At 32.3% G+C, this 19,722-nt stretch overlaps 2 protein-coding genes across 3 annotated transcripts in view; one reads left to right on the top strand and one right to left on the bottom strand.

Annotated features, from left to right (window-relative positions):
• The window catches only part of LOC143920171 (carbohydrate sulfotransferase 11-like), a 108,050-nt gene extending 105,284 nt beyond the window's left edge, over positions 1-2,766 (bottom strand). Inside the window, exon 1 of the mRNA XM_077442896.1 lies at positions 2,550-2,766. The gene's annotated coding sequence lies outside the window, so the exon portion shown is untranslated. The remainder of the gene's footprint in view (positions 1-2,549) is intronic.
• LOC143920170 (uncharacterized) overlaps positions 1-19,722 on the top strand; it is a 156,958-nt gene that overhangs the window by 116,826 nt on the left and 20,410 nt on the right. The window lies entirely within an intron of this gene.

Raw genomic sequence — 19,722 nt, 5'->3', positions numbered from 1 at the left:
AGTTACAGTATTATACTATTTACTATATGCATCAATTTATTGATGCATATAGTTTTAGCATATTTGTTTTATTATTTATAGAAACAACATTTTTGTAGATTTCTGATGGGTTTATATAAAATATCGATTTAAGCTCCACGATGAAAAATATGCGTGGAAAAATGTAATCAGAAAAATGAAAATACTCAGGCGTTGATCGTTTTTTCAGTCCGTTTATTTCGAACGCGTGTCCAATTCTCGAATATTTCGTGACACAATCGCTATCGACTGACACCAAAACAACCTAGCCATTGAATTTTGACGCTTTGTTTTGTTTGTTTATTTATTTTTATTTTTGTCTACGTTAAAATGGCGTCGACGTATACGTATTCCGATCGCTCGAATTCCCGTACATTGTTACGATTCCGCATTAAATGGGAAAATCCACGGTCTGAGGGTACTTCCGGTGCCTTTTTAAAAAGCTTTTTGCTCCTCACTCCCTCTCGGTCTGTAAATCTACATTCCGATGTGCTTTCAATTGAAATTTTCATTCGGATTCATATAAATTACCTTCCGTTTTGCATACGGGCTTGGGTAGATAAATTAACATTTTCAATGTACCTATTGATTTATGTACATATACATACAATATGCCTATGTAATATAAAGAATGGTATTATATAATTGAAATTTAATTAATCGTACGAAATAAAGTAATGTCAATTAATATTATATATTATCATCATTATAAATGTTAAACAATTTAATATTTTAAACAGTTGAATATTTTTGTGACACGTATTTCTTATAGTGAGTGGGTAGTGAAGACATTGTCAATTGAAATATTATTGTTTATTTATGAAGTAAAATTTCTTATTATCTTATTTTATGGAATTTAAGTAGTTTTATATATATTTTTAAATAATAAGTATCTTCGCAAATAATAAATAAGAGGTTTCTAACATTTTTTTGTATGATGTCAAGATTAAGAAAAAGTCAAAGATCATTACTACATGTTTAATATGAAATTATTAATTATTAAGTATTTTATTTCTAGTATTTTTTTTAATATTTGGCTACTCTATAGTTAAAGAATATTATCAAAAGCGTATTTATTAAATAATTTAAATTTATACAAAATATAATTTTGAATATATCTAACACACCACTGCAGTTAGCAGCTATTTTTTTTTATAAATAATTGAATAAATAAGTCAAAATAATTACAATAAAATTTAAAACAATTTAAAGTGATTGTAGGTAAATTGGTGCATATGTATACACATACATACATATTTCACTTTTGCGAATAAAAATGATTTGTATTGAAAATTTATTTAAAATATTAAAGCTTTAACGTTTGTTACATTTATTTAAAATATTAATGCTTTAACGTTTGACATTTTGATCTTATTTTTCGGCATTTTTTAAATTTAAAATAAAAATCGATATTAAAGAAGGTTATTAGTAACTTTTGTGATTAAAATAACGGTGGGAGCATTAAAAAAGTGATGATTTCATGAACAGCCTACTTTCATGAATTGGCTGATATGAATGTTATATAGGATTTTCCGACAAAACGGCAATTTTGAATGCTTATTAACAAGTCAAATTAATTATAAATGAACCAATTAAATTTCAATAGGTGAATATTAAGCGTTTATTATTTTTTGTTATCGTCAAGAAATCGAAATTATTAATTAAATAAAAGAAATTTTAAAATTAAATAAAAGAAAAAGTTAAAAAATTTACCTTATCGTGATTTTTGCCGATAAATTAATTGGATGCAAAGGACATTAAAATTGCTGATTTCTTTTAAAATTTAAACATTGGAAATAAAAAAAGTACCTTAGTGCCATTTTTTTGGATTCGGAGATATATCGGTTTTTTCAATACATTATATATGTATAATACATATGTAGGTACAAGAAATACAACTTACTTTTGATATACACTCTTTAAGTACGATTTTGGGGACTTAGACCATATTTTAAAATATTTTCACTGGCATACACGTAGAACGTATTTCTGGCATTAATCCAATTTTGGATTTTTGGCACTTTTATTTTATTTTGGCTCATTTTTATCTCCAATATTCAGTTATTTAACATTTCTTTGATATGACGCAAGTTTTCCACGGGTTATCCAAAATTTGTATTTTTCGCTCTGGTATATTACGTTATAGTATATTATGACCGGCACAACAATCATCCACTTTGACCTATGATGACGAGGATTCAAACATTCCAACACATTTCGACATAAACCAAAGAAATAAACTATATAATACAAACAGCAAACCAGAACTGCTATTAAATTTTCCTCCATCTTACGCAGACTTCTGATTAGTTTAATTCAAATTTCAACGTCAAATCATATAATATACGTACTTAAAAAGCATTTGTAACGGACTTGTATCACTATCGAACTAAACTGAAGTCTATATACATGGAGAGTATCCACGTGCGTCTGTGTATACTAGAGCGGACCGCGCCGCTCGAACGTCTGCGCGCTTTTCCGGCGTCTACGCGGCTTCCGTTTCCGGCGATTTTCCTCAGGCACGCACTCACCTGGTGTCCGGGGACCCCGCCAGGACCTTCCACAGGATTTGGAGGATCCAGAGGATGACAGATGAGGTTTGTAGACGGCGGGCTTCGGCCGTTCGGCGCGGCGGCCGGGCCCGCACTGTCGCGCGCACCGGTCGATCGCCGCGTACTTCCGTTCGCCGACACGACTCGACACTCACTGACGCTCGCCACGTTCGCCGGCGGGCCCTCGTACAACACTGACCGGCTGTCAAACGATAACGCCGTCGACGGTCGCCGAGGACCTTTTTCTGACCTTACTTACATAGTTGATCTCGGTCGGAGCAACGAAGCATCTGCTCCGTTGGAGGTGATATTTTGTGTTGTTACTTTTTTTTCTTCAATGTATGTACATATGTATAATACGCCATAGTGACATGACAGGTCACCCTAAATCGGCACTATGGTTTACTGTGTACAAACTTGGGTTTCTAATTTTCCATACCTTTTGAATTCCCGGGACATTTGTATTTATTTATTAATTGAAAAATCAACAGGCCGCTGATGTAGAAATTCATAAAAATAAAGAATAAATATAACCAATTTAACATCTGAGCCTAATTATAGATTTTTACAAAATACATAATATATCTAGTACATCATCATCATCATTTACAGCCACTCGCCATCCACTGCTGGATGAAGGCCTCTCCAACACGCTTCCACCCGTCTCTGTTTTGCGCAACACTCATCCATCTCACCCCGCACATTTTCCTAATTTCGTTCACCCATCTTCCTTGCGGTCTTCCTTTTACCCTTTTGCATTCTCTCGGGTACCATTCAAGCAATATCTAGTACATATAGACAAACAAATGAAAAATAAAAGAATAAATACTAAAATATGACTAAATAGGACAATGCATAATCTAATATATAATTTCGAAAGAGACTTTGTATGTATGTAAGTAATATTTCCCGGGAATTATATCATTTCTGTCCCGAATCAACCCGAGTAGAGTCCCTAATGCAGCGGTTTCCAAACTTTATGCTACTACGCCTCCCTAAAAAAAAAATTATTCCGCGCCTTCCTACCTTTTATTTTTTAATATATATAATAATATAGACACGTTTTAAATAATAAACCTTTATTTAAAAAAATAATACTTAACACTTAAATAGACAGAATAATAAAAAGGTTTTGCTCTAATATAAATTTATACGAACACGTTTATTTATTTTTATATTAAATTACGAATTAAACTACATCTAACATATCAAAATTTAATGCGAAGGATGTTGATGTTTATTGGCACAAAGTTTATCAAATCTTGGGGTCAATATGGAGAGTGCCACTCGTAACTCCTTTTCGACTATTAACCTGGCTCGATATTTGGTTTTTATTGCAGCTAGTGCCGAAAAGCCCGTTTCGCATAAATAAGACGTTACAAACGGTAGAAGCACTTGCATTGCTTTGCAATATAATGATTCATACTCTCCACTAAGATTCATCCAAAATTTTATTATGGTTTCATTTTGAAACTTTTGTTTTAGTGAGCTATCGCATGATAATTCTATCAATTTTTCTTTTTCCATGGTTGTCAGCTCGAATTCGTCTTCTTCATTGTAGTTAAATGGATTCTGTATCCACAAAAACTTTGAGAAATCAAGGTCTTTGAAATAATTTGAAAAATGCAGCACTAAATAATCCAAGTGGTCAATATCGTATCGTTTTGTGCATTACCGAAACAGAGCGTTTGTAAAGGCGCAATTTTTAAAATCTTCCTCTCCGTATAATTTTTTATAGGAATTAAATGTATACATATATAAAAATGAAAGAAAAATAAAAATAAACATTCATGCATTGAATTTTTACTGTTAAGATATGAAGTTTTATTAATTTGTAGATATTATGGTATGAAAATTATTTTTTTATTAAAAAGTTTTGGTGCCTTCCCTGGCAATAGTCCGCGCCTCGCCTAGGAGGCTCGCCTCCCAGTTTGGAAACCGCTGCCCTAATGCATACATATGAACTAGGGCGTCCAAAAATACCGAAATTTGCCATTACCGGTATTATAGAAAACAAAAAGCACTATCGGTAGTACAAATATCACCGGTATTTGAGCAATTGGCGCAATAGAATTAAAGTAATTAAAAAACAATAAAACATTAATTTTAATGCCAACAATTTTTGTGGTCAGTAGCTAAATACAAAAAAGGTGAGTAAGGATTAGTAAAAGCGGTCAGTAAAATATAAAACTTTACATTGCGAGACACGACATTATGCTGAATTCTCTGATACTGGTATTTCGTTATATGTAGTCCAAAAACCACTTTTCTACTTGACCAAAACCAATTTTGGAATTTCAGTGCGTCTTTTTTCAATCTTAAAATATATATGTAGATATTTGCATGTCATTTTATAGTTTCAAGCCCCTTTTTAAATTATTTTATGTATTTTTAAAGTGATTTAATTTCTGTTTTCATGTAGTACAATTATTTTAAAGACACATCTTAGAACTGTTCATTCAGTGTCCTTCTTTTGCATTACTAACTGTTTCATTTAAATACATACTAACCCTTTTAAATAAATGACTAATTAATTAATTTCTGACCATTCAATTGATTAACTGACCACGAACATACTGACCAATAAATACAGACTATTTATAATAATATCTGACCATTTTGATATATTACTGACAACTAATTTAATTTAATGATCGAATAGGGAAAATAGCAATAGAAAATTAAAATACAGATCTTTAATAATAATTATAGGCTTATTGTCGGTTAATCACTAATTATTTGTCAATTGTTTATTTTAAACAATTAATTTAATTAATTACAAAATTATTTGTCCAGTCCTTCTAACCGTACATAAAACCGAAAATAAAATATTTAGGTACTACCGGTAGTAATACTGGTAATATCGGAGGCTGAATTTCGACTAAAATCCGGTTTCGGTAGTAGCAGTATTAGAATCCCTAATACGTATATGTTTTCGATACAAGCGTTTGAAAGTTTATGTTACACTCTGATCCATTGGTTGTATTACAAACAACCAAATTCATGAAATTCGCGTTAAAATTTCAAATTTATTTATACTTATTATACAAATATAGTATATACAAGTTTGGTCGTGTTTGTCGATTTAGGGCAATCTGTTACAGTACCTGTATGTATGGTAAAAATAAAATGACTTCTCACGACTTCTCTACTGATAAATAAAAATCGCTTGGCTACGTATGTACATACATATATGTACATATGTTAGGTATTTAAAACGACGTGTATGTATGTCTGTAGTTCTATGTTTTTTTTAGTGAATTATGTGCATGCATTATAGGTAAAATTATGTATACCTAGTTTAAAACTTCTTGCCGAATTGAAAATATTAAATTCGATTTATTACGAAGCATATATTTAATCATTGTTAAAAAAAACAAGCTGAAACTTGCAGACATGAAATTTCAGTTTGATAATAAACTCAAAAGCAAAAATACTATTTCCAGCCAAAAGTTCTATTAATAATAAACTAGTTGTTTTACCCAGCTTCGCCCGGCATTTGTAATATAAACCGCTTAAACATGACTAATCTAATAATAATCATTTTATTAAATTTATTTTATATAAATTTATTTGGATACTCATTTGTTTTTTTTATTAAATTGACTGTCACGAAAAAACAAACATACTAAGTCTCTTTCGAAATTATATTTATACCAGAATCCGGTGCCCCCCCCCCCCCCAAGCGAAGGCGCCTTCACCCTCGGCGCCTTCGCCTCCGGTGCCGCTCGGGACTTCGCCCCCAGGACTTTCGAATCCTTTGAATCGAAAAAAAAATCGAACCGGTGCCTATGAATCGAAAAAAAAAAATGTGTTGTTTACGAACCAACCAACCAAGGTTATATATATACGTATATACAAAGTTTTTTTCGAAATTATATATTAGATTAACCATACACCAAAAGTTCCACCCCAATCAATTAAGCGGTATATAGGAGATAATTTAATCCCAAAAATATAAAAAAAAGTGGAGAAAGGGAAGGTAACACTTCCGGTCGAGAGTTTGAAAAAAAGTACAACGTAACGATAACCATTTCGTTCATCAAGACAAAGTTTCAGTTTAATAGGATTAACGTTGCTTAAATTATCAAAATCAGTCAAAATATCGAGGCTAAATTTTATCAATATCACAAAACTTCATTAATGGATACTATGTATGTATGTATGTATGTACATATATGTATATAGATCAAATAATAATGTGTAAATTATGTAAATAATGATCACTGGATCAGTAGCTTCTTGAATATAATATATAAAAAATAAAATAAGTTAAATTGTTATTAACGATCTTTTAAGACAAATAAAAATTTCAAACAATATTTGCAAAACTATATAATTTCGAATTTGAAACGCTTTTAAAGGAACATTTACGTATCAAAATGACTATATGCATCATTTTTAGATATAACTACATTTATATTTGAATATTTATTATTCTTTCGACTAATTTTATTTTTACTTGCCTCTTATACAGTTCACATGGTTTTCGTGTTAGTGATCATTTTTTATATCTCTTATCTCTTATCCGATCGTTTTCATACTTTGCCATATTGCTCATTTTGGTCATCAATATACGTTAATGTATCGTCTGCCATTACGTTGGAGATAAAATATCGTATACAATGCGTATGAAATATCCAGAATCTCGGGTACGGTGACGTCTATGACGGTGACGGCAAGTTACCATAATCTATTTTCAACCTTTTCGCCTTGATATGGCCATATCAGATTTTAATTGTTTAAACGCCTATAATTCACTCTATATTTTATAAAATTTGCTCTATAGGTTCTCGTTATCTCTAATATTTAAATATTTATAGTTTTAACTCTCATATGTATATATAAATTTTAAATTTGGCGTCTAGCTTCATGTAATGTAATACACGATATATATTGATTTTTGGCCAAATATGTCATTTGTATTATTTATATATTTATGTATATGGACTATACATAACTTCAAAGGGATTGCACTATTATTTATATCGTCTGAAGTTATAATAATAATTTTATTATTTAATAACCAAGTATCAGCATTTGTATTGAATAGTTAGTACATATGCATGTGTTGTACATCTTTATATAATACTAGTTGTTTTACCCGGCTTCGCTCAGTATTTGTAATATAAACAACATGGCGAATCTAATAGTAAATATTCATTTGTTATTTTATTAAATTTATTTGAATCGAAAAAAAATATTACTCAAACATATCGAATCGTCGTCATAGAAGTCTCTTTCGAAATTATATATAAGATTATATGTTTAATGTTTCAGTTTTACCAATCTAAGATTAATTTCTTTATTTAGAGTGACTTTATTTAGAGTTACCGATCTTTTTATTACAAGGTTTTTGTTAGTTTCACTTCGTCGACTAGTCTTGACAAACTTTCTGCACTCATCCGATCGCTTTGGAACTATGCCATTTTGCGAGGTTTGGCCGCCGATAGCGATTTCAATTGTGTCGAATCACGATTCACGTTTGAGAATCCAAAAATGTTGGAGAAGGTGACAGCTCGCCCACTGCCAATAGCCATTAGCCTTGTTTGTTCAACTTCCCACTCGTTTTGTCAGATTTTAATTGTTTATTACTCAAATAATATTATAAAATTTAACAAGAATATTTTATCGAATTGTTATAGAACTGTTTGCGAAACACGTGTTGAAAATCGCTATTATGAAATGGTTTTAGTTTACTGAGTCTCCCTTCACGCACTATATCATATGGATAATATTATTGTTATTGCAAGGAAACTTAAACTTGATCTAAACTGAATCTTAAAACTTAAATCGTCTCTGTATGTTTATATTATATTATATACATATATACATACATACATATATGCAAAAACTTCTTAAAACTAAAACTTCATTCATGAGCTCGAGTAACAATAACCAATCTGTATATACAATATTATATTATAATAATATAATATTGTATATACAGATTAGTTATGGACCGGATGAACTGTTTAATATATTATAAACATAAGTTATAGATATTTTGATTTTTAAATGCTTTTTATTATTACTAAATTATGTTCTTATATATTATATCTATTTTAATAGCTACTGATCTACTGATCACATTCTATTTTACAAATTTAATTTAATTTTCTTAGTAATCACAGTATTATATTATTATAATGTTAATGTACGGCATAATAGGAAAAAGAGCTCAAAAACCTATTTACAATTCTTATAAATGCTCATAATACATCTAATACATAATATTAATTAAAGACTCTCTATAAAGTCGATGACCTAAAGAAGATTGTGTTTAGGTAATTTGTGTTTATACCTGAAGGGTATAGACATTTTGTTGTAATCACCGAGACTCTTCACAAGTGTGTTAGTATGGTTATTAGTGATTCTGTCATATAATCTACTAGTTAGTTTGATAGTAATGTCTATAATAAATGGAATATTATTTATGGCATGCAGTTTTTTCAAGTTAGTATATATGGGTGTATTAAGTTATAGATATAGTTTATAATTCAGTTGTTTCAAAACTGTAAAGCATATGCAGATTGAAGGTACCTATATATGTTCAATATGTACGTCAATAGGTGTGGTCTGAGTGCTATGCATGTACATATGTACATATGTATATAATCTATTCAACTGTAACCATCTGCTTTACAGTTTTAAAGCATTTATTCATTTATAAAACAGATGCAGGAAGTCCATATATGAATGTGAAAAATGTACTAATTACGACATATTTTTTAAGGCGAGTTTCAAATAATCTGTATTTTATAGTATTGCTATTCCCGTTCTAAATAGTAAGAAGTACTTCACTTAAGTTTGTTGTGTTATAAATGACCTTTTGGTTGATTTTTAGCGTGGTGAGGAAAAACATTTGTAAACATTTCCAAACACTTTTATCTCGGTTTAAAATTCCGTGGGTTACGTCACTTCTCTCCTGACAGCTCCATATTGACCCGCACTTAAAACAAACCGTTAACGTTTGCAACGTGTAAAGCGAATGCTGTTTCATGCGGGTACTATCGGCAAAAATGCGCCATTTTGCGGTTAATTATGTGCATTTATACACGTGCAATACAAGTTCCGCGAAACATTGATTGTTACCTAAAGACTAAACTTATCAAATGATGGTACAAACATTATATATGTACATAGGTGTACATTTGTTAGTTGAAAAATAATCACATATGTTTTATTATTGAAGTGCTTGTAAGTGAGTCGAAAACTTCATATTTATTTAGAGGTAGCTTAGCGAATGGATATGTAGGATCTGGATGTCAGGAGACATAGGCCGCAGAGTAATATAATACTCGTTTAACCTTTGAAGGACGGAGCCCCGAGATCGAACGAGTATTTTTTAGAGAACCCAGTATTTTTTAATCAAAATACAGCTTTTCTCAATACAAATGGGTTCAATATATATCTTATTAATCATTTTATACATCCACATAAAGAAATTTTAATCCTATAGACTATTTTTGTATTAAAAATTAACGACAAGCATCAACAGGCAAACGCACATAGGTAAGGCCAACAGGCGACTGCATGACTTAATAGCCACGTGCCAAAAGCGACGAAAACAATACTTAAAAGATTACGAAAATATAGCTGTCTCTTTCACTCGCATTGATTCATCGATCAACAAGAATATGCAAGCGAACAGTCAAATTCAAAAACATGATTTATCGCTACCGCCTTTAAATCATACTTTGGAACGTAGAAATGTATAAATGTATTTTTTTACGTTGTATCCCTTTTTTAAATCATATTTTATTAAAATAAATTTCTTATTCTTATTCTTATTATTACATTCTAAGATTACAAGAAATATAGGGTGTATAGCTTTGAAAACGACATAGTTATCACGAAAAACGTAAAAATTGGGGCACTTGCATACCCCACTTCGGTAAGGAAGGGTTAAATTTAAATACTTGGTTTAAAACATTTTTTATTCGGCGGAAGGCCAGAACGATCTGATCGTTCGTTAAGCCTCTCATTTATTTATTTATTTAACATATTTAAGGCAAGCGGCAAAGCCGATATACCTAAGGGGTTTGTAATACATACATAAATATATATGTATGTAAATTAAATGAAAAAAAATAACAATAAAAAAAATACAAAGAGATTTTCAGAAATTACGAAATGTAGAAGATGACAACTAAACCATTCTTCAACTCATGCATGCCAATCTAATCATTTACACGTGCATTATTCTAAGCTAGAAAACTAAATCCAACATATATTTTACATAATGTATTGTTTTTGCATTATTGCCGTGTAAATCAAGACTGGTATTCGTATGCAAAATATACATAATATATGTATGTATCTAATCGGTCTCCGTGACGAGACAGAATGTTAAATTACAGAAAACGCAAATATCGGAAGGCAAAGATCGAAAATCGAAAGATCTTAAGTCGAAAGATCAAAAAAAAAAATGGTGCATGGTAAACGGTACATAATGACGTACTCACTTAATACAGGCTTTTCCTCCCGTATTAATGTGCGCGCGCAGAATACGGGAGGAAAAGCACGTTCCTCTTCTTCCTGTTGTATCCTGCTCGCGCAAATTAAGTGAGTATGTACGTGAGTATGTACCGTTTACCATGCACCATTTTTTTTGATCTTTCGACTTAAGATCATTCGATTTTCGATCTTTGCCTTCTGTAATTTAACATTCTGTCTCGTCTCGTAGACCCGTATCTAATATATGATTATATTTATTATCTATAAGTTTTTCATTCTAAATTGACTCTTTTTCATTTCAAATTGACCTTTATTAATTTCAAATTGGCCCCTATTAATTTCAAATTAAACCTTTTTCATTTCAAATTCATCTTTTTTCACTTCAAATTGATGTTGAAAAGGGGAAATGAAAAAAGGTCAATTTGGAATAAAAAAACTATATTATATTGTAGCGCGGACGTGTAGAAGGGTTTCCAAATTCGAAGTGAAAGACGCAGCCAGTGAGGTAGTTAATTGTTCTTGATCCATCGGCCTGCCAGCTCCGAATGAAGTATCGGGCATATACCCATCGGGTATTCTTCGAACAGAGGAGCTCATTGGTCGATGGGTCGCGATATCTTATTGGCTGTTGTATACAGATTATTCATACGTCAAGGCATTTTGGCGCGAACGCGAGATCAGGTGAACAGCGCTAGTAAACCAGTAGTTGACAAACATCTAATCTCTAAATTACAATATGATACATATTATAATTAAAAAAATTGATTCACAAATCAAAAGTAAAACCTAATTTATATAATATGTAACAGAAGTGTGTAAAATATTACTTTCTATATACATATGTACATACATACATACATACGTTCTAAGTTATGTAGAATCCCAACAGAGAGTATATCCAATTTGTTGGTTCTTAATTGAAAACTCTAGATTTTTATATCGGAAAGATAAATTAACATTAATCTTTATACATATGTATAGTATAGGTAAAACAAAAAATAGTATTTGATTTAAAATCTTGCTGCATAAATTGAATCATGATATTCAAATTATATACGTACATACATATAATATGTACAATAATGTATACAATTATGTATAATATAATCAAATTATATACGTACATATAATATGTACAATAATGTATACAATTATGTATAATATAATCAAATTATATACGTACATATATTGTTTCTAATGTTGCCTATTGTCATCAAAATTTATACATTACCTTTCATATAAAAAATATGAAACAACGTTTTCGAAAAATGAATCTATTTTGTATATGTATAACCGAGATTGAAAAGTCCAATATCGATAGTATCGGAATTGAAAAGTATACACGAAACGGCCATAACGCGAATATTTTCATTATTATTTTCACTACAACTCTAACGAGCTACGAATTCATGGACTCGAATATTATAAAAATGACGAAAATATCGATTCGCTATTAGGCGTGTGTATACAGGAAACAACGCACCAAACATATACACATATTACAGTTCAACTCGCACAAATATTATACATATAACTTATATGTATGTATGTATGTATGCAGATAGCGGCTGTTGCATAATTCTCGCTATGCACGTTACGGAATGCGTTGATAAAAGTGTTCGTAGCACGGCAAGTATTCACGTGGGTGTCGGAATTACGCGAGACGCGCTACGCACGCGCTGTGTTAGAATTTTCCGACTCGTCCGGGAAAGTCCTTAGTGTACACGCGGGAAACCTTCAACTCGGGAAAATTCCGCCAAAATGTGCACTCAAATATTCAACGTGAGAGCCTCTTCTTGGGCTCGAAATAAAATTTGTATATATAAATCACACGGAATTGTCTCCAGGTGGGGTGCTTGGAGTTTTCAAGAAAGTTTTTACGTTCCGACCAGACAGGTTTTGATCAATTCGGTTTGATGTTTGAATATCTTTCTAGGCTGGTTTTGTCGTTGCTGGTATAAATAAAAAATTCATTTATACAGCAAACATCGTTTGTTTATTCATACAATTACATATATAAATTTTTAACTTCGGAGAAACTTACATAACTTTAAGGACGAAAACACACTGAGTGGTATGGGATGTCATTTGTTCTTGGCTTCCCGCTGTGACCGTACTCAGTGGGTGTTCCCCAAACTGAATTTGGGTGTACTTGCACGTGCTAAGTGCATATTTATTTTACATAGATATATGTATACCAGAAAGGCTTGACAGGAAGACCCCAATGCGCCTTCCTGGACAATTAAATACAAACAATGCAGCATTTTTTATTACATAAATCACTGTATTTCCACAAGCTGAAGAGCACGAAATAACAATTAATTAATTAATTAATTACATAATTAATCCATTGAGACATCTATGGATTTATATTTTGTACATAATTTTTACAAATTATACACACAATAAATACAGAAGATTTGTGACAACAGGAAAGATGATTTTTTTGCCAATTTTGAGGAACCGTTTCAACAATGATCGGATAAAATTGGCAAATTTGATAAGAAACGATCGATTTGGAGTTACAAATACCCCCAAATCTAACCATAAGTATGGCGGATCGAACCCACTGATCACTTGGTGCTAAACATACACGCTACCATTAAGCCACACTGCTGGCTTATTGATGATGTTGCTACCAGTTTGTTAGTTTTGGGTAGTTTCTACTTAGCGTATGTAGTAGTTTGGTTGGGTTGCTTTCTTACTGTATTTAACCAGAAGCATAGACTAGTGGTTAGCATACATACAATACATACATAAATCACTGTATTTCAAGAAGCTGAAGAACACGAAAATAACAGTTCATTCATTAATTAAATAATTACTCCATTGAGACATCTATGAATTTTAGACTTTTACGTAAATTACATAATACAGAAGATTTGTGACAGCAGGTAGGATGATTTTTTTTTGCCAATTTTAACCCTTTGCCCGCGTCACCAAATTTAGCGAACATGCCCTGTACGCGGCTGCTTTTTTGCGGATTTTGTTATCGCGGTTTCGACTATAAATATAGGTTGTAATATTTTTTGAATTTTACAACCTATATTTATTTTTTTTTGACTACTGCCATCTATTGAATTTGGTAAAGTATACATTTAGTAATATTTTCAACCAAGTTATAAAATTTTAACACAATAGACGGCTCTTATACAGGTTGGAAATTCCAAGACATCTATGCGTGTCTCGCGCGCTGAGGGCATGTTCGCTAGGACATGTATAGTAGTCGTACGCGGTGGAGAGGTTAAGGAACCGTTTCAACAATGATCATATAAAATTGGCAAACTCTGATAATAAGCGACCCACCTGGAGTCACAAACCAAGGTCTGGCCAGCAGCCACTAATGGAACTCGAACTGTGACCACTCTGCTCGAAAGCATAATATCCTAATCACTAGTCCACGCTGCTGGTTAACGTATGATTTTGGTTGGCCATATAACTGTCCACACTACTAAATTGGAGTTTATTTTGTATCTTGGTCAAAAGAAAAGCCTTGACTGTTATAAAACAATCGACAGGCGTCGCCCAATGCCTCGATAGGTATCGCTTCATGACATTTGAAAAAGTTCCGAATACGACAAAAATAATAAAAAAATTGTATGAAGACTCATCACTTTTGTGGGGTTTGTCCACTATTCAGCAATATACGTACACACTTCGTTCGGAATAATATATTCTTTTCATTGTTTTCGGTCTGTGAACGGAAGCGGTTATTGGTTCGAACAATGGCTCGCCGTATTCTTATATAGATCGCATATTTAGTCGCTTCGCTTAATGAACACCTTTTATGTCGAAGGATTGTAAATTCAATATACCGAAATATATAGTACGTACAAGCTGGCACGAGTCGTGAATGTCAATGAAGCGGTACAAAGACTGGCGCGTACACGTATTCGGTACTCGAAGACAAATAGCGGGAAAACGGGAGTGAACAATGTACAATGATTGGATTCATTCTAATTAAAGTGCTTGCGGAGATATGTTGTTTAACTTGAATACCGCTTTGATTTTTGCTTCCTGGGCGCTGCCCTGTCGTTAAACTTTATATGTACAAATGTACATATTAAGAGTGTGTACGAGTGCTTTTGCTATTTACGTTTTCAAGTTGGGATTTGTTCGAGTGAACTTTTCTCACCTCACAGGCTTTTCCGTTCTTTGTCGAGTTAATATAACTAATAAAAGAACAATTTCTCACACAATGGTGGCCATTTGTTACGCAACTTATAAGTTCAACTTCGGATAATTGTTTTTCAAAGAATGTACGCAATCTTCTCCTGTCGTTAAAATAGATTGGCGAAAACATTATAGTCTATTTTCTAACAAGACAGTATGAAAGAGTATTCGTCTCACGTTATTGGTACAATTTTTGGCCGTGAAACTTAGGCAATACATTGCCTTGTTAAAATAGAATAGATATACATAAATGTATGTATAATAGATTTAAATTCACACTTTGAGGTTCGTTTATACTAGCACAGCTATATGGACACATTCATCACTCTGGCTAATTGCGTACGTATCCAAACACATTAAGGTTTATTTATAAAAGCACAGCACGTACCGGTAGCTAGTAGTAAGAAAATTATTCTTTGGCACATTTTATACGGACACATTCATATATAACGTAGCGTAGACGTAACAACAAGTAACGGTAGTCGCCGACAAAATCTATTCATACTATACAGTAGTATATGTCACATTTTAAGGTTTGTTTTCGCCAGCACAGCTCAAGCCGACAACTGCACTTAAACAGCAATATGAAAAATATTTGCTAATACATTCTATCTGGACACATTCATATGTTCCGTAATGTGTATGTGACGTATTCTAAACAGCAGCAATCGACACGATCTATTCATATTGTATTGTATAGTACATGTCACCGTTACGTTTCTAGCAAAGCCGGTTTTCTTTAGCCACTGTGGAAATTTTCTCGCACGATGTGACGTCATAGTAGTAAGTGCACGTGTACTACTGAAAGTGCGCATGCACAAATTAATATTTTCTGAAACGTCATATTTGTGACAATGTTGACTCGACGATATTGCACTGTAATGTATGTATATTTGTATGCATATGTACGCTGCCTTTTTTGTATGGATATGTTACGTCTTGCACTTGCCTAAAACTTGTCTGAACGTACGCTGCTGTATAGTATGAATAGTAGTAGTCTTTTCCGTGCACTGCTGTGCCGGGCTGTTGCCTTGCAATGCTGGATAGTATGAATAGACCTCTATTCATACTATGCAGCAGTGCTCATATATTTTCTTTTTAATTTATTTTCTTTCCTTGCGATAGTGCAGTGATGTTCGTTTGTTCTATTGCTATATTGCTGGATAGTCGTTTCGTTCTCCGACCAAAGGGTCTCTAAGACTGTATTCGTTGGGGGGTGATAGCCTCACGTTGAGGGCTTTATTGGTCGACTTCTTAGAACTTTAGAGTGGGGTTATATCTTATACAGCAGTACATGTTACCGAAACGTATCAATAAGAATCAATTTTCTTTGCCCATTATGGAAATATTCACACAGAAGGTGAAGTCATAGTAGCAAGTGCACCCGTACCACCGAAAGTGTTGCCATGCGCATGTGAATATTTTCGGAAACGTCATATTGTGATAATATTGTAAGCCAATTTTTCACTCGTCCGAAACAACCATTTGTGCCACTCGTCTCAACCAAGCTCATGCCAAATATGATCAGCGCTGTATAGTATGAACAAAAGTGGTATTTTCCGTGTATTGCTGTGCTGTGTTCTACGAGGTGTAGTTGTTTAATAGTATTTACATTCTAAGACTTTTACTTATATGTAAAGATCCATTGAGAACGAATGCAATAGTGATACATTTTAAATCATGGCATGTATTATACCTATACATATGTACATACAAATGTGTGCTATACATTTATGTTGTATATATGTATATGTGCATACATATATTACTTTTGTCGGAAAATGCCGGGCACTGGAGCGATAAGTACATCGAATTTATTTCGAACGAACTTCTAATCGAATGGAAGTTTCGAGAGCTTTCAAGTATTTTGTACTGGACGCTAAAAATCTACCGAACCTTTGAATTCAAATCAAATCGACTTAGCCTTGACCCAAGATTTTCTTTGGCGAAAATTGATTTTTTCCATTCTGAATTTTCCAGAGAGAAATGCCGAGTTTATCATAACATCTTAATAACAATGAAAGAAATCCTATGTATGTTTAGGCAGTAGTGTTAGTATAGGAGAACACAACTATAAATCAAGCAAGTAATGGACGTTTGAAACTTTTCCTACACACAATCGCATATTGATTCCTTTGATTTATGACCCAGAGAACGCAATCACCTAAGAAACTCCAGCATCGACGTATAAATGCGTATAAGACATGTAACACATTAAGCACTCGTCGTTTTCCACGGGAAAATTATTTTCACTCAGTCTATTTATCGGCAAGTTTACTTTGACTGTGATTGATTTGATTCAACGGGAACAAAAATTCAGCCCGGTTAGGCTTTTCGCCGTTGGTGATGAATTATCGCAGTTTTGACGAGTCAGTGCAGATTATCCACTGCGTTTGTATTCTGCATAATCGACGAAACGATATGGAAGCAAACATCCGTACTTGTGTGTGTATGTGTGTGTGACGTACGATCTGTGAAACTGCCTTGAAAATTGAAAATTTATGCCGACTTCGTGTCTTGGGCAAACTTCTTAATTTACGTTATCCGGAAAATTTTGCTTAGTTTACATTTTTATTTTTCAGAGTATTATGAATGCTTTTATTTATCAACGTGATTGAAAGTTGATAACCATATATTCACATATACAATGTACACAGGTATGTAGGCTGAAGATAATAAATCTACATATATGTATGTATATATAACAAGTCATTAAAATATCAAATAAAAAAAAGGTTTTTAAAAACATTCCCATACTTCTATAAATTGTATATAAAATTATTATTTTGAATAAAAATATCAATAATTTAATTTTACTACCGCCATCTATGTTTAAAACTGAGAACTGGATAAACGTCATTCACTTTTCAGAAATTCAAATTTAAAACGCGTCTTACACGATATTTTCGCACCATCGTAATGGTGGAGGATCCATTTACTTATATTGATGACCAAAATGAGAAATATGGCAAAGTATGAAAACGATCGGATAAGAGACAAACTTTTTCCTGAATTGTAATCGTAAGTGAAACGTAAATGAGGTATGTAAAAATCAATGTCTGCCATTTCTCTGTCACGTATCCGTTCCTATACCATTCAAACAATTGCGATGAAACTTACAGGAGTTATTGTGTGTATGCCTGCGATGGTTTCTGTAAAAAAAATCGTCCAAAAACGGGAAAGGAAACGGGAAAAACGGGAATGAGTGGCATTGCAACGCAAAAATTTGAAATGTGTTCGCGTCACCACCTGCGTTGTTAGGGTAAAATAAACAAACAATTAAATAATTTGAAATGTGTTATCATTACTGTAATTTAATTTGATTATTAGGTATTAATTTGATACTGAAGCTTTCACTTATCGAAACACATCGAGAAATAGGAACGGGAACGGGAATTGCTTGCGTTATTGTGGCATTGCAACGCATGCCGGGTTCAGCTAGTAATATAATATATTATAATAGTATTATAATGATATGAAACAACATAATTTATTTATTTATTTAATAGTTTTGGACCATTGTGGCATTACAGGAAGAACCTAATGCGCCACAATGGCCTACATTTGAAAAAGATATAAAAACATGATATAAAAACAAGTAAACTGTAAATAAAGGAAAAAAGCAATAGCAGAAAACATGGTAAAATAAAATAATAAAAAAAAAAGTAACAAAAGGAAAATAATACATCATTCAGAGAGAAAAAAAAATAACAAAAGTGTAAAAATTAAAAATAAAATCCATAAATCCCATTCTTTGTTTACACTGAACAAAATTAAAATAGTATATAAAAATGTACAAAGGAGAAAGAAAAAGTAAAATAAAATAAAACAAAATATGAATAAAAAATAAAATCACAGCGAGGCCCAAATGGAATATATTATAATATATGTAATAGTATTATAATAAAGTATTATATAAAAAATACAAAATTTAACTAAACCGCTAATGATCAGGCATGAAATTAAAATAATTAATTATTAAAATTTTTAACTAAAAGCATCACAATACAAGGGGAGAAAAATCAGAATACATTAGGCGACCCGAGCTTATTTATGCCAAAAATGTATTCATATCTACAGGCACACATTTCGTCCATTGTTTCTTACTGTAATTAATGTACAGCACGTTGTATACATCGGACAGTACTGTGACCTCGACGTCATTAATTGCTAATTGCGTTTCCCGGTATCCCTCGCCCTTTTCCCGGAGCACAATGGGATTTTGGCAATTTGAAAAATGTCCCCATTTAAAACGTTGTATATTTAAACGACCAACGCTCACAAGTCTAACAATATGTGTTATATTTAATAAATAAATACAGGATGTGTAATTTTTAGAATACCGGAATCAAAGTCAGAATAGTGAATTTTGGGTGTGTTTGGATCGGGAATAAAATTTCTTGATAAGTCATAGTTGTAATCGGATTAGTATTTGAGTGATAATTGTAGCCAAAGTCTTAATCGAAATAATATTCAGACTTAAGAGGGCTGGACACCAGCGCCTTGTCCATACAAACGT

The sequence above is a fragment of the Arctopsyche grandis genome, chromosome 12 (assembly GCF_051622035.1).
Source record: "Arctopsyche grandis isolate Sample6627 chromosome 12, ASM5162203v2, whole genome shotgun sequence".
NCBI classification, from domain to species: Eukaryota; Metazoa; Arthropoda; class Insecta; order Trichoptera; family Hydropsychidae; genus Arctopsyche; species Arctopsyche grandis.
The sequence above is the reverse complement of the archived record's forward strand: the minus strand, read 5'-3'. Positions and strand labels throughout refer to the sequence as shown.